Consider the following 15,415-nt stretch of genomic DNA (forward strand, 5'->3'; position numbering starts at 1 on the left):
ATCATTGTGTCATACAAGTATTAAATTAGACATATATATATATTATACATATATAAGAGATCAATTAAATAGAAACTTTTGTCCAATTCGAGCATAAAATAATGAAATTCTTATTAGAAGTACTTGAACATAAACAATGAAAGTCCTCAAAATTCCTGAAATCCAACCTAAATATTTATACCTATATATATTTAAAGGAGAAGGAAGAGGTGAGTAAAGAAAAGATAATATTGAAGTTGGAAAGGAGATTGAGAATCAATAATTGAAAGCTAAATGGGGAACAAAGGCTAACAAAAAGTGGAGAGAGCCAGTAAAGGCAGCAATTCAGAAGAGTAGTCAGAGGAGAGGAAGAAGACAAAAGGATTGAGAGTTGGAAGGCAGAGACACCATTTGTTTGCCTTCATTCACATTTCACACACACAAACAAAAATAATCATTCTAAACAATACCTTTATCAATTAGGATAGCCAATTCTCCAACACATCTTTAGACATAACTCTTCCACTTTATTTGTGGTTATGTCTCCTTTAAACATAATTCCCGTAATTTTGTTTTTAGTTTTTCACTTAAAAGTTCTATACTGACGAAGATAATTGTTCTTGTTGCTTTATTTGTTTGCTTTTGAAGTTTGACGACTCTTCAAAAATCTTTAGTGTTGTGCTAATATTATAAGTTTTGGGGTCTTTAATTTGGACATTGTCCTGAAAAATTAATGCAAATCAGATGGTGACTTGCTACCACCTAATGAGTGGACAGTAGAAGAGAAGAGAAGAGAAAAGAAAAGGGCAGTACATTATATATTAGGGACCAACCACTACTCTTTTTGACAATTCCAATTTCCACTTTCTCAATGTGCATTCGATGGGTTGGGGGAGTTTTAATTCATGGAATGAAAGCTTTGTTTTTCAAGCCCAACACCTACTTGGCTTGCCTTTCCCTCTCTCTTTTTTGGTATTTATTTTTATATAGTTGGTTGGTTTACTTATATTTTGGTGTAGAGAAATAAGTGGATGTGTTACGGATAATGGATCCTCTAATTTACTTTCACAATGGTATGATTTTTGTCTAGGCATAACTTCATGGTTTTGCTTTTGTTTTCATCCAAAACGACTTTATACCATTGAAGCTAAGTGTCCTTACTTATATACCATGAATCTTAGGTGTCTTTACTTATATATTATGAATCTTCCTCTTATTTAACAGGCTCATACAAACAAAGTTGGTTTAAGGTTACTCGTAACCTCCTAAAAGGTTCTTCGTAATGGATACTCTCTATTGTTAAAGATTTGGACTGGATGAGAGATAATTAGTTAATTTGATATGTTATGTTATTAGAATTTAAAAAAGTCTATTTTATTAGAGATTCTTTACGAGGAATTGACCAATATTGAATGACAATTTCATGAAAAAGGGTAACTATTTAATTTATAGAAAAAATCAAAAGAAATTGTTTAATTAATTATATATATATATATAGATATATAGATATATAGCCATAAAATAATTACCCATCAGTAATTTTGATGCTCTCAAATTTCTTGGATGGAATCTCAACCATATTACTTTAAGATGAACAATTTTTACAAGAATGAAGAATAAATTGAACATCTCCACCAATTCCATGCACATCCTTATAAATCGTATGATGAACTGACTAAGTTGGCTAAGTTATATTTTTAACTTAAGAGGATAGATGAACAATTTTTACAAGAATGAAGAATAAATTGAACGTCTCTACCTATTCCATGTACATCCTTATAAATCGTATGATAGACTGATTAAGTTAACTAAGTTATATTTTTAACTTGCAAAATATTGGTAATCTCTAGCTAATGCAGCCTTGATTGGATTGATGATGTGGAAAAAGGCCCCCATGTTTGGAGGAGAGATGAGGCAAAAAGAGATCACAATTGGGAAATAAAAACCCCATCCTCCTATCTTAACATTCATACATATATCCTAATTAATCATAAGCTTAGACTTTCCTTTATAAAAGTGCGTTTTCATCAAACTTTTACCTAAATTTAAATTATTAGGCGTGATCTCCAATTAGCTACCCTACTTACCCCTACTTATTAATGACTACTAACATTCATTTTAATACATAAAGAACAATATATATATATATATAAAAGATGAAGTAGAAAATGTTACTTAATTATTCACCCACCACAAACTCTATTAAACAAACAAGATTTAAAGTTATGCATTAATTTTTTTTAAAAAAAAAATGTTAAAAGCAACTTAAAGGAAAATATTATATGTATATATGTGACAAAATAATGCCTTACAACTCCAAAGTTTATAATAATAAAAGGGAAGATTTCCAAATTGCATGCATAATATATGGATATATTTAGTTGAATTAACACCAAGTTGGGTTTGCTAGTGGGAGACTTATTGATTAGGTTCTTATAGCAATCAATTAATGAACCCTCTTAGTTAAAAGGGAAATTGCATTAGTGGAGATCATTGTCTAAATTGAATATCTTCTTATGTTTTGCATTGAAGCCTTTTTCTCCTTCTATCATACAATAAGAGATTTTATGTATAGTCAATAATGGAGATGTCATTATCTCCTTTTAAAAAAAATAATAAAAATAAACAAAATTTCAGGTTTTTTTTTCCTCACATCAGAGAAAAAATGTGATATTCTTTAACTACCCACTTATTTAATGGTCGTTATGCTTGAATTTATTAATGTTAAATTAATTTCAAAACATTGATGTTAACCTTTAAAATCTAATTTAATAATGGTTTTATTTTTATATCTTGTCTATCATGGTAAATACAGATAATAGTCTATCACAGTCATCATAGATAAACAATGAAATTCTATTATATTTATAAGATTCATTTTCCTATATTTGAAAACGATACTTATGTGTTTATAATCGATTTGTAACTAAATGAAGGGTATAATAAAAAATTTCTAATCATCTTCTATTAAAAAAAGAAAAAAAAAAATCTAATTATCTAGGTTTGTATTAGTAGGTGTAATTATAACATACTACAATTGGAAATGGATGTATTTGATCATTAAAAAGTTAAAATAAATTTAATAGCTCAATTAAATAATGTTTGTGAAAAAATTGAAAAAGAATTGGTTAATTATTAATATGAAAGGGAAAAAGTTAGAAAAATAAATGTATAGAGATTTGTGCAAAAATATATGTGAATCAACACTCATAAATAGGTCCATTATGGCTCCTCCTACTCATAGCCTCTCACCCAATCACATATGGCTTAATCACCATAAAGTAATTGCGTTACAGCTAGCGATTCACATGACGTGGCCTTCCCATGCTTATCTCTTTCACTATTTTCCTTAAATATATAACTTCATTTATAATAATATAACTCATCTTTTTTTTTCTTCCTTTTTTTAAATAAAAAAACCATCTTTTAATTTTATTAGGATGCATTCTTCAAAATAAATTGTCGAGACTTTAAAAAAATTTGAACTTTGTTTCCCATGTATTCCATTTTTTAAAAAAATATATTTAGTATGAGTAAATTTTAAGAGAATGTTAATCTAAAATTATTCTCTTTCTCTCTCTCTCTCTCTTTTCGTATTCCATCATCTATATAAAATTAAAAGAACTAGTAGAATCTATTTTTTAGAATATTATAATAGATTTATTTAAATCTTAATTTTCTTAAAAGAATTTTTTTTCTAACTATATTTAAGTTCGACAAGTTTTACTAAAAGTTCAAGTGAGAGACCTTATGTCTAACCTAAACCATTAGATTAAAGTCTAGTTTCTCAAAAAATTAAAATAAATAAATAATAAAAATAAAATAAATAAATAATAAAACATAGCCATTCTAGTTTAATTTATTAAAATAGTGTGGCACACATTTCGGAATTTATGTACAAATTTATTTTTTTATGTTAAATTATGCCAAATGCCTTGAGCTGTGAGGTAGACATTAATTTTTCTGATTTACCTTTGAATTTTAAAATTTATTTAAAGAGCCTTTGATTTTACAAAACATTTAAAAATAGTTCGTTAAAAATAATATATAAAAATTGATGCGGTAGTTTATGGATGAAAAAAAATACATTATATAATTTATGATTATATATACAATTGGTATCATTGTTACCATTTATTTTACCTCAAGAAACATCATTAAAATCATTTACATAATTAAGTAATACATAACAATCATCACATATGAGGGATAGAAAACTCTCTATAATATTTTAAATTTTAATATTTAAGGGTAAAAATAGTTTTTTTATGAGAAAATTTAATTAGAAAAATATTTTGTAAAATTTAAACTAATTTTTGAAAGAAAACTCTAAGAAAAATACTCTTCCTGAATGGACAAAGGGTACACTTGCCACTAAGTCTTTGAATGCGTTAGCTGTTTTTAACAAGAAATAGGTCGCTCTTATCTCTTCTAGTCTTTAAAAAAAAATTAGTTGGGTGCTTGGTTAACAAGTATTGTGTTAGTCCAAATAGTCAAAATCTCAATGTAATCAACATATAGATGAATTTGCCGATGTGAGTTTAGTTCGGTGGTATTGACATACATTTTGACTAAAAGATCAAAGGTTCAATCTTCTATTCTATAATTGTTGTATTAAAAAAAAATACATAGAAAAGTTTCCAATACCTTTAAGAAGTGTTTGTTTCAAGAATACGATTGAGATTGGATGAGTTAGGCATCCTAAGTCAACCCTTGTTTACAACAAGGATCTAGAAAGTTTGCTTCCTATTCTAAGTCCAATCCTTGTTTGCAACAAGGATCTGGGAATTTTGCTTCCTACGTCATTTTCCTATGGGTTTGAATAGTAAATACTATTCAACTCGTGAGTATTTTTTTTGCTAATTTAATCTAGAAAGTTTGTCGGCCAACTTTCAGACAACACCTCTAATGACGGTTACTGACCATCTCTAATCACCACTTTCGGCAACCCCACCGACCAACTTTTTTTTCTTTAATAATTCTAAAGATGCCTTTAGTTTAATTCCAATAATTTTTTTTAAATACTTTTTTTAAATTTTTTTTTCTTTTGGAGTTTTTTTTTTTAAAAAAATTATAATCATTAGATTGATTTTTTAGTTCTTTCTCTTTATTTATTTGTCCAAAATTAATGTTTCCTTCATTTTATGAGATTCAATTTATTTTCTATTTTTTAGCTAAAAATCGATCACCTATCTATTGAGATCTTAAGTATATGTTGAATATATAAGTAATATTATAGCAAATATAAATGCATCACATAGACCATGTTCTTTTTTTTTTTTGCGTATTTACAAATATACTAAAAAAATGTAAATATACATCGAATATATTGTTTGAATTTTTGGAGATTTTTTCCTTACGTGTATATATAGATTTTGAAAAGAAAACTTTTTTTTGGAAAGTTCATGACAACATAAAACTTCTTTTGCAAGCTCAGAGCTAAAAAAAAGTAAATTGAGCTATATTTTTGTGTAAAATAATGCTCATTAGATTGCAATTGTATAATCAGATATATTTATTTAGGCTATGTGTATAGAAAACTCTAATTTAATTTAACATTTTCATTTTTTTGTTGGTCAATTTAACTAGTTCGAAGATTTATAATTCTTTTTTAAACGTAAAGGATTAAAATGTTGGAAACAACTTAGCGACCAAATAAAAATTAAAACTAAAAATTTATGATTTTTTTCCTCAAATATAATTTGATAAAAAAATTATAGTGTTTCAATATTGAATTTAAGACTAAAAATACTAGTTTATTTTAATTTGAAGTTAGCATGTTATGGTAAAAAAATTAATCATTTTTAAATTAGTTAAAGTGACAAAAGTCTACGAAGTTTTATCTCAAAACCTCGTAAATCAAAATACCAAATTATTAAAATAATAAATTAAATAAAATTATAATTTTAGTCGCATCTCTATTTCAAAATTAAAAATATGTATATATATTCTTCTAAATTTGTAGGTTATTTTTAATTTAACTATATTAAAATGATTAAGATGACAAATTTGAACTAATCTAAAATCTAACCATTAATTAAGTACAAGAAAATATTTCACAAATTCAAGATTTATAAATCTGCACTTCATTCCTAGACTTATTAAGTCTGTACTTCGAAATAGGCTTTTTAAACTCAGACTTCCAAAATGTACATTCAAAACACAGTTTTCTTAAATTCATATTATCTAAACCTCATAGTTTAATTCCTCAGACTCAACAAGCTTAAGATTTCAAACATACATAAAAATAATTACATCACCATCATTTAAAAAACTCACAAAAGTACTAGAGATTTTCACTTCAACATATTTTTTCATAATTATAATTATAAATAGGTTAATTTTATAGTTATAATATAAGGAGGGACGTTTGGTCCACCAACTTAAGAAGTTGTATTAAAAAACAACTCCAACTTGGATAATAAATATTATTGAAGTTTTTAATTTATGAAATATCTCTATTTTTTTTCATCTTGATTTTTTTTGTATTTATCAATGAATTTAATCTACAAAATTTGTTTAACTCAAACATATTAACTTTGAGCAAACGTCCTTAAATTAATTGTTAAAATGATGAACTTAGTTATGAACCTACGGTTGAATCGGATAAAAGAACCGACAAGAAGATGGGGTCCACTTGGGAACATGTGGTGACGTGGTGGATAAATGGAAACGTCCGACGTGACTACGCTCTGGGACGCCTCTGTCTGAGGTTGAGCAATCCAGTCATGAAGGACGTGGTGCGTTATGTGAACGACACGTGTCGCTCAGCTTTTGTCGAACAACTGTCAAGTTTGTCCGTTATAAGCTGGAATAGATAGGAAGGAATCCTCGTTTCTCACGTGTCCACTAATATGATAATGGCATATAATATAATCTGAGTGTATCATGAAATTATTTTAACTTTTCTAAATTATTAAATACTTCCACATTTGGCGTTCCTGCTTTATGGAATTTAGCAGTATATTATATACATGTACATATAGTTATTTATCTCTTTCTAACCTGTAAGTAAAAGAAATATATTTATAATTTAAATGGTGGCCTGTTGTTGCCAGAGGCCCAGAGACACTGAAACATATTTTGTACCCAATACCAAAAAAAAAAAAAAAAACCCAAAATATTTGACAATACGAAAAGAGTTGATATTTTTTACCAATTTAATGTTTGATAATCAACTTTAAATATTAGTAAGGTTGAATTGGTTATTTTACCAATCCATCCCAACTCATCCTAACTCTCCCAATTTTCTCTCTCTAATATTTTTAATGATTCTACCTATCGGTCTCCGTTGGCGATTACTATTACCACACTCCGATGACCACCTTCGAATGACCAACTTTGACGACCAACTCCGAACTCCGACCACCAATTCCGACAATGACCTTGATACAAAACAACCCTGACTTCTACATTCGCATGACCGACTTCGACGAAGAACTCCGGACTCTACCAATCACCTTCGACGACATTTCTAGCGACTACCTTCGCACAAGCAACTTTGGTGACATACACTAACTACTACTTTTGTGTGCCCAACTTTGATGACCACTGATAAAAATAAAACGGTGGATTTAATTATCTACCATTTTATCTCTCTTACTCTCACCCATTTTCCCACGCGTTTTCATTACTATCCTAACTCTCTCGATTACTTTGTCATTTTTCTCTCTCATGCATCTCTTCACATTTATTCCCATTCTCTTATCTTCTCTCTTCTTTCACCTCTGGTTCGTCTTTCTCATTTTCTCTTTTCTTTCTCTGTCTGGCTCGTATGAGTTTTATTTTCTCTAATCTTTCTCAACTCCTCTTTTCTCTTTTTTGATTTTCTTTCTATGGTTGTTCTTTTAGATCTAATTATTCTTCTTCTGTTTCAATTTTTTCTTAGGTCTAAAAATTATTACATACAACGTCCTATTATTGTCTCACTAAACAAAAGTTTAACGATATGTTTTAAACAACTTATCCCTTGATGTTTTCAAATATTACATAATTCTAATGAAAAAGTGGTATTTAAAATTATCGCTCAAGTTTTCTTTTCTTTTTTTTTGAAAAGATTGTTTGTATACCAATGCAACATTATAGTAGAAAAAATAGACATCAATATTTCTAAGATCATTTTATCGATTTTAGAAAAAGGTAAATCCATATTCCACAAATTGGTAAAAAAAAGACTATCTAATAGTTGTGATTTAAATTCTAAGATTTTGATTTTCTTAAGATTAACATTTAAGTGTCATCCCTTCTATCTAAAACAATACCAATAATTTCATTTGATGACACTAATCATTTCAGTTCTTTTTAACTTTTATGGTAATTAATGATTAAGTTGGTTTTTTAAATGGAATAATCACTTCTTTTTGAGTGTTTAGAAAATTGAATTCAAAATTTTATGATCTGTATATGAATACTTTGTAGAGAATTTATTAAATTTTGATAATGGAAAAAAAATTGATTTTTTTTTTTTATATAGAAAAGTTAGGAAAATATGTGTATAGTTGAAAATTAAAATTAATAATAGCAAAAAAAGAAAAAAAAAGAAGACAAAATCAATTTTATTTACAAAAGCAGTACCAATACCCCACTCAACTCTGTTCTCAAACATAGACAATAACTACTAATTCAACTCAATCCTGCACACCAAACACAGACAAGGTAACTCTCAAGATAATAATTAACAACTCAACTCAATTCTTTACTTTTATCGTGCGCCAAACGCTCTCTTAAAATTAATATGTGAGAACAAATTTTTTAAAAACTGTTTATTTTTTTTCCTAAAAGGTGATTTGGTTTTTAAAAATATGATAATAAACAAGGCTTAGATTAATAAGTTGTGGTAAATCTAATTATATCAATATCTTAATATTAATGGTATTTTTTTTTAAATGTTGTTGACAAGAGTAGAAATTAAGCGGAATCAATGATTTGTTCAAACACAGTTGTCTTAAAATCAATTATATACCAGTTATATATATATATATATATATTCTACTTGGATCTTTTTCTGATATTTTTTAAAATAATAATAATAATAAAGTTAACGATAAAATTTGTCATTATTTTCAAAAAAAAAAAAAAAAAAAAAAAACAAAAAAAACAAAAAAAAAAGTGAAATAAGTCAGTTTATGATATGTAGAATATCTAACTTCATCTTTCCTACCTCACAAGATTACGAATCCATCCTCAAATCTTATCTTTTATCTTCCATTTTAACTTATTACAAATTATTGACTAACGAATCAAAAAATATATATAAAGTTATTATAAATTATAGTTTTTCATTCATTTGTACAACTCGAAATAAATGGTACAAATTCAGCCTTTTCAACGTGAGAAATCTGTATCCAAACGTAAGATCATGAGCCAAATATTCTCAAAACTTTTACACATCTAACCTTATCAAGATCATCAGCCAAATATTATCATGACTTTTATAAAACTACCCATTAAAATCCAACTTCTAACATTGAAGGAAGAAAAGTGTTAGAAAAAGGTACAAAGGAGTTATGCAAATCTGCACCAAGTTTGACTTTTAAGGTATATCAATCAAAATGATGCCATAACTCTTGAGGGTGCTTGTTGATCTAGTATTGGTGTTAAGAATCGACAATCGAGATTTATGTAGTTCACTACCAGTGTGTTAGCTACGTTCACAGGTAGTTAGAGAACAGTTTAACAATTGAGAGGATAATATAGATTACAGAGATACGACGCCTTTAGAGTTAGTGAGTTTATATAGTGTACTTCCCCAAAATTTAGGGTTAAAAATTGTAAATAATACAAAGATGACAAATATGCAAATGATTTACACTACAAGAAATCTGACTTCTCCCGACGTCACATTTCATCGAAAAAAGTGTGGAAAATGCGTCGGGAGAGCCTTTTCCGACGAATAAAAGGTCGTCGAGAGTTTGGTCGGGAGAAATCCATCGGGAGTTATTCGGGAAACTCCTGACACACATATAGAGCGTTGGGAGTTCCCCGAATAACTCCCGACGCCATTTTAAAGTGCATCGGGAGATCACGAACTCCCGACGGTTGTTCTATGCGTATGGAGTTCCAGAACTCCTGACGGTTTTATTTAATGCGTCGAGAGATACAAGAACTCCCGACGCAGTAATATATGCGCTGTCTCTTATACACATCTAGATGTGTATAAGAGACTGGTTCTATGCGTATGGAGTTCCAGAACTCCTGACGGTTTTATTTAATGCGTCGAGAGATACAAGAACTCCCGACGCAGTAATATATGCGTGAGGCTGTCTCTTATACACATCTAGATGTGTATAAGAGACAGCCATTTAACATTAAACTTCGTAAACATTCATAAACACACAAGAACTCTGAGTTCAAGGACAAGACGGGTGTAATGAAACTCTACCCACCCCCACGACAAACATGGAACCTCCCGAACATAAAAAACACACAAAACGAGTAAACAATGACTAACACACATAAAACTCAAACTTTGTCCCCAAAATGGTTTAACCCAATTTCAACCCCCCTCCCCCATCACAACCTGTCTCTTATACACATCTAGATGTGTATAAGAGACAGGGACAAGACGGGTGTAATGAAACTCTACCCACCCCCACGACAAACATGGAACCTCCCGAACATAAAAAACACACAAAACGAGTAAACAATGACCAACACACATAAAACTCAAACTTTGTCCCCAAAATGGTTTAACCCTATCTCAACCCCCCTCCCCCACCACAACACATTAAACTTCGTAAACATTCATAAATACACAAGATAGCCAACAAAAAACATATCAAAGTCCAGTTGTTTGGCTACCATAACTGCAAGATAGCCAACAATTCTTTATCATAAAGCTACTTAAGACATAACTACTTTGCTACCATAACTGCAGGATAGCAACATATTAGACAACTAAATAATGTAGTAATCATACCTAATTTGATGGGTCTCCTCTATGTGATCGTATCATGTCTTCAATCAATTTTTTCATTTCTTCCATTTGTCTTGCATGATCCTCTTGCATTTTTTTCTGAACGTCTTCAAGTTCCTTAATCCTCGACTGAGACTGTTGGAAATTGGCCTCAATTCCTCCATTCCCGTCTTCGTTCCTTGAGTAGATGACGAGTTTGATGAGATGCTACTCCTTCTTGACTTAGGCTTCGGGCCCCAACCTAGGCCTTTTGAATATTCGGGCCGTCTATCCAAAACTGTCTCACAGATTTCATCCCCTATTAGTGGTTAAGAACCTTCTAGAGTGGGTCTGGATTGTAATTCCAACATTTGATGCTAGACATATTAATTAAATGAGTAAGAATGAGCGACTAAAGTTAAAAAAGAAAAAAAAAACATGATAGTAAACCAAAAAAAGTTACATGTGTATTTTCAGCTGTCTCGTTCACAAACTTGCTACCTTTAGAGTGTGTTTCCCTAAATAGGTCAACACGTCCTATTTCTCGACCTTCCTTTGCCTGAATTTATAGGAATGACTTCGATCCACCTACGTGGTCGAACGGTAATTTCTCTCTATTCTTACTGTTCGTCATAGACATTTCCTACATTTCAAAAAAAAAAAAAAAATGTCAATAGTGTGATGTATTAGTAAATGCAGCAAATGATACACACCCTAAATATTCTACTTGAAACGCTTCACTCTCGAAGCGGTCACACAAAAAGTACCAATCTTCTGGCCTATTTTTAAGCCAGCTAGAAAAATTGGCACGTGCTTGCTGAGGATTTCCACATTTTCTGTAATGTCTGTGCAAATCTGCTCTAAATTCTTTGAAGAAGTTTTGCATTTGATGTTCTATAAAACGGTTAAGTTGTTGACTGGACAGATCAAGTTCGAAATGAGGCTACAAAGGAGGGAGGGAAGAATTAACATATATGATGTTCATGACTGTAAAAGAATAAACTTATAATTGCTTACCAATAATTGACTCTTAGCGAATTCTATAAACTCGTTTGGAACCACAGCAAAAGTACGACAACATACTGGAAATGCAGATCTCACAGCAACGCTGATCGCATTACTAAATCGTACCGAATGTTGAGATATCGATTTCGTCTCCCCCTCATTTATCACGATTGTAATTCTGCCATGTTTTCGACGTATTTTTCCAACTCGATGTTCGCGAATGCTTGTGTTTTCTCTGAGTGGATGCTGAGCTACTATCTGAGGAATAAAAAATTTAAAACAGTTTATGATGTATTTCAGTTAACAAAATATATTTCAAAATATACTAACCTGAAGTATCACCCACAGAAGATACTGTGTTGCCTAGATATATCTCCTGGAATTCTTCATCAGCCTCCTGTTGCCTATTAGGGGTTGACATCGTATCTATACAAACACAAACAAGACAAAACAATATTAAATTAACAATAAATACATGTAACCTAGAGAAAAAGAGAATTGAGTAGATACATCATTACTCATCATCGTAATCTAATTCAAATTATTCATCAGCACGTAAACTGTTATTGGGAGATAATTTTTCTTCATCATCATCGTTTATGAAGTCATGATCGCCATGTACAATAATTGGTCTTTCCACAACTGCAGGATCAACGTCAACTCTGCATAAAGTAACATCATCAATGGTTTCATCCATTCGGACTCCATCAACAATTTTTAGTAAATCTAGTTGTGCGTTTTCAACATCATCCACTTCTGGTACATCTCATATTCGTTTATTTTGGACTACTAGAACAACTTTCCAAATGCTACCATATTTGATGTCATCAATGTAAAAGACTTGTTGTGCTTGGATAGCAAAGATGAAAGGCTCATCGATATACCAAAAGTGTGATGTATTGATCAATTTGTATCCTAAATCCACATGTGTCCTATTACTTTTGTTGTTATCTGTGTCAAACCATCTACACTTCAACAAGAAAACAGGTCTTCTGTTCGCATATTGGAAATCTAATACTTCGTCTACAACACCGTAGAAATTGTTATCCACACTTGCGTTCTCACTGATCTCCCCGGCCACTAGGACTCTACTATTTTGTGTAGCTCAACGATTATCACGCTCAACAATGTAAAACCGTACCCTATTAACAATGCATCCATTGTAAGAGCGCACCTCAGACGAAGGTCCCATTGCAAGTGAAAAGAAATCATTGGAGATATCTTCTCTCTCGCACCGTTGTAAAACCTGATAATTAATTATACATTAAAAATGACTACGAAAAATGAATCATCCCTCAACTGTTGCCTACAAAATGACTATGTATACCTGAGATTTGAACCAATCGGAAAATCTGCGTTGATGTTTTATATATAAGTCAGAGGTGCTTTGATCTTCACGACGAATTAACCTCAAATGTTGCCTACAAAATTGATCATTTAAATGTTATATCAAAGGAGATACCCTAGAATTTAGAAAAGGAAAAAGTTTGAAACGTACTTGCGATAGTCTGTTATTTCTTTACAATTGTTGAGAATGTATCAATGTGCAATACGCTTTTTCTCCACTGATAGCGTCTATAAATTTGACGCCCCTAATGGTCGTATTTATTTGTTGTAAGATCTCTTCTCCATTCATTACGACTGGTGGAGGTCTACGTTCAACTTTTCCATCATATTGTCTACTTCGACGCCAACTATGATTCTCTGGAAGATAACGTCGATGTCCTATAAATGATATTTTTCCTCTTCTCCCGAAGGACGAGTTATCTTCTTTACATATTGGACATGCTTGATAACTTTTTGTACTCCACCCAGATAAGTCACCGTACGCAGGGAAATCATTAATTGTCCATAATAAAGTAGCATATAGTTGAAAAAACTCACCAGTAACAGAATCATAAGTTCGCACACCAATTGTCCATAACTCTTTCAACTCTTCAATCAACGATTGCAAGTAAACATCAATTTCCTTTCCAGGAGATTTTGAACCAGATATAAGCAAAGACATGAAGAAGATTGTTTCCTTCATGCATTTCTAAGGGGGCAAATTATAAGGAATTATCACTACAGGCCACATACTATAAGAAGTGCTCATATTTTCAAATGGATTGAAGCCATCTAAAGCTAATCCCAAACGAACATTTCGAGGATCTAAAGCGAAATGAGGAAATTCACGATCAAAATGGTTCCATCCCTCTACATCAACTGGATGTCGCAATACATCCTCCGTTTCAACTCGCTTATCTTTATGCCATCTCATGTCAGAAGCGCCTTCTTTAAGCAAACAATTGTTTTAATATCGGTATCAATGAAAAATGACGCAATATCTTATGTGGTATTTTTTTACCCTTGCCATCATTAACTTTGTACCGAAACTCACCACAAACGGAGCATTGTTGCAAATCTGCAAACTCTTTCCAATACAATACACAATCATATTTTCACGCATGAATAGACTCATAACCTAGGCCTAAATCACGCAATTTTCGCTTGGCTTCATAAAAGAAAGTAGGTATAGAGGTGCCAGCTAGAAACGCTGCTTTTAACAATTCCAGCAACATGTCAAATGATTTGTTATTCCAGCCGTTGAGAACTTTGATATGCATCAACTTCACTAAAAAGTTCAAGGACGAAAATTGCGAACAACCAGGGTATAATTCATTACGTGCTTCAGTCATTAAATCCTTGAATAAATTCGTGGTATCTCTTTCTTGACCATTAAAGGAAATTTCATTCTCAATCCTTCCTTCATTTGCATTTTTGTTTTCAATTGGAACTTGTAAATCATTTATAAGATTCAATATCTCATTTTCTTCGACAGCATTATTCTCTATACTATCTACTTCAACATCCTATATTGAATGACTTGTATGACTTTTAGATAAGTTTACTGGCTTTCCATGATATACCCATTTACAATATGAGCTAGATATTTCATATGTTAATAGATGTCGTTCCACAATATCTATCTTTTCTCAAATTGAATTCATACAATTCTTGCATGAACATCTTATTCGTCCAGAATCATTAACATGAATCTTTGCCATATCTAAGAATTGTGATACTCATTCTCTATACTCCACTGATAACTTATTCCTTAGTTTAATCCATTTTTTATTCATCCTTAAAAATAAATATTTTTTGACCAACTTGTAATCCAAAACAATAACTTGGATTGGAGGACAAAGTACAAAGTATTATTAAGCATTGAATTCCATAATTTTCATTTTTTAATGCAAAATAAACACATAGGTCCCTAAACCGTTTAAATTGTCTAACAACTTTCAAATGTTTTATTTAGTACGTCTCCAAACTTTCAATTTTGTGTCTAATATAGGCCTTTCACCTATTCAACATCTTCTAAAATTTACAAGCCTATTGGACACAAAATTTAAAGTTGAATTTTCTATTAGACACAAAATTTAGTTTTATGTCTAGTAGATTCTTTAAACTTTTTTAAAATATTAAATATGTTAGGGATCTATTAAGTACCAAATTGGAGGTTTAAAGATTTATTTTATATTAATTAGATTTATA

Source organism: Benincasa hispida, chromosome 3 (assembly GCF_009727055.1).
Source record: "Benincasa hispida cultivar B227 chromosome 3, ASM972705v1, whole genome shotgun sequence".
NCBI lineage: Eukaryota > Viridiplantae > Streptophyta > Magnoliopsida > Cucurbitales > Cucurbitaceae > Benincasa > Benincasa hispida.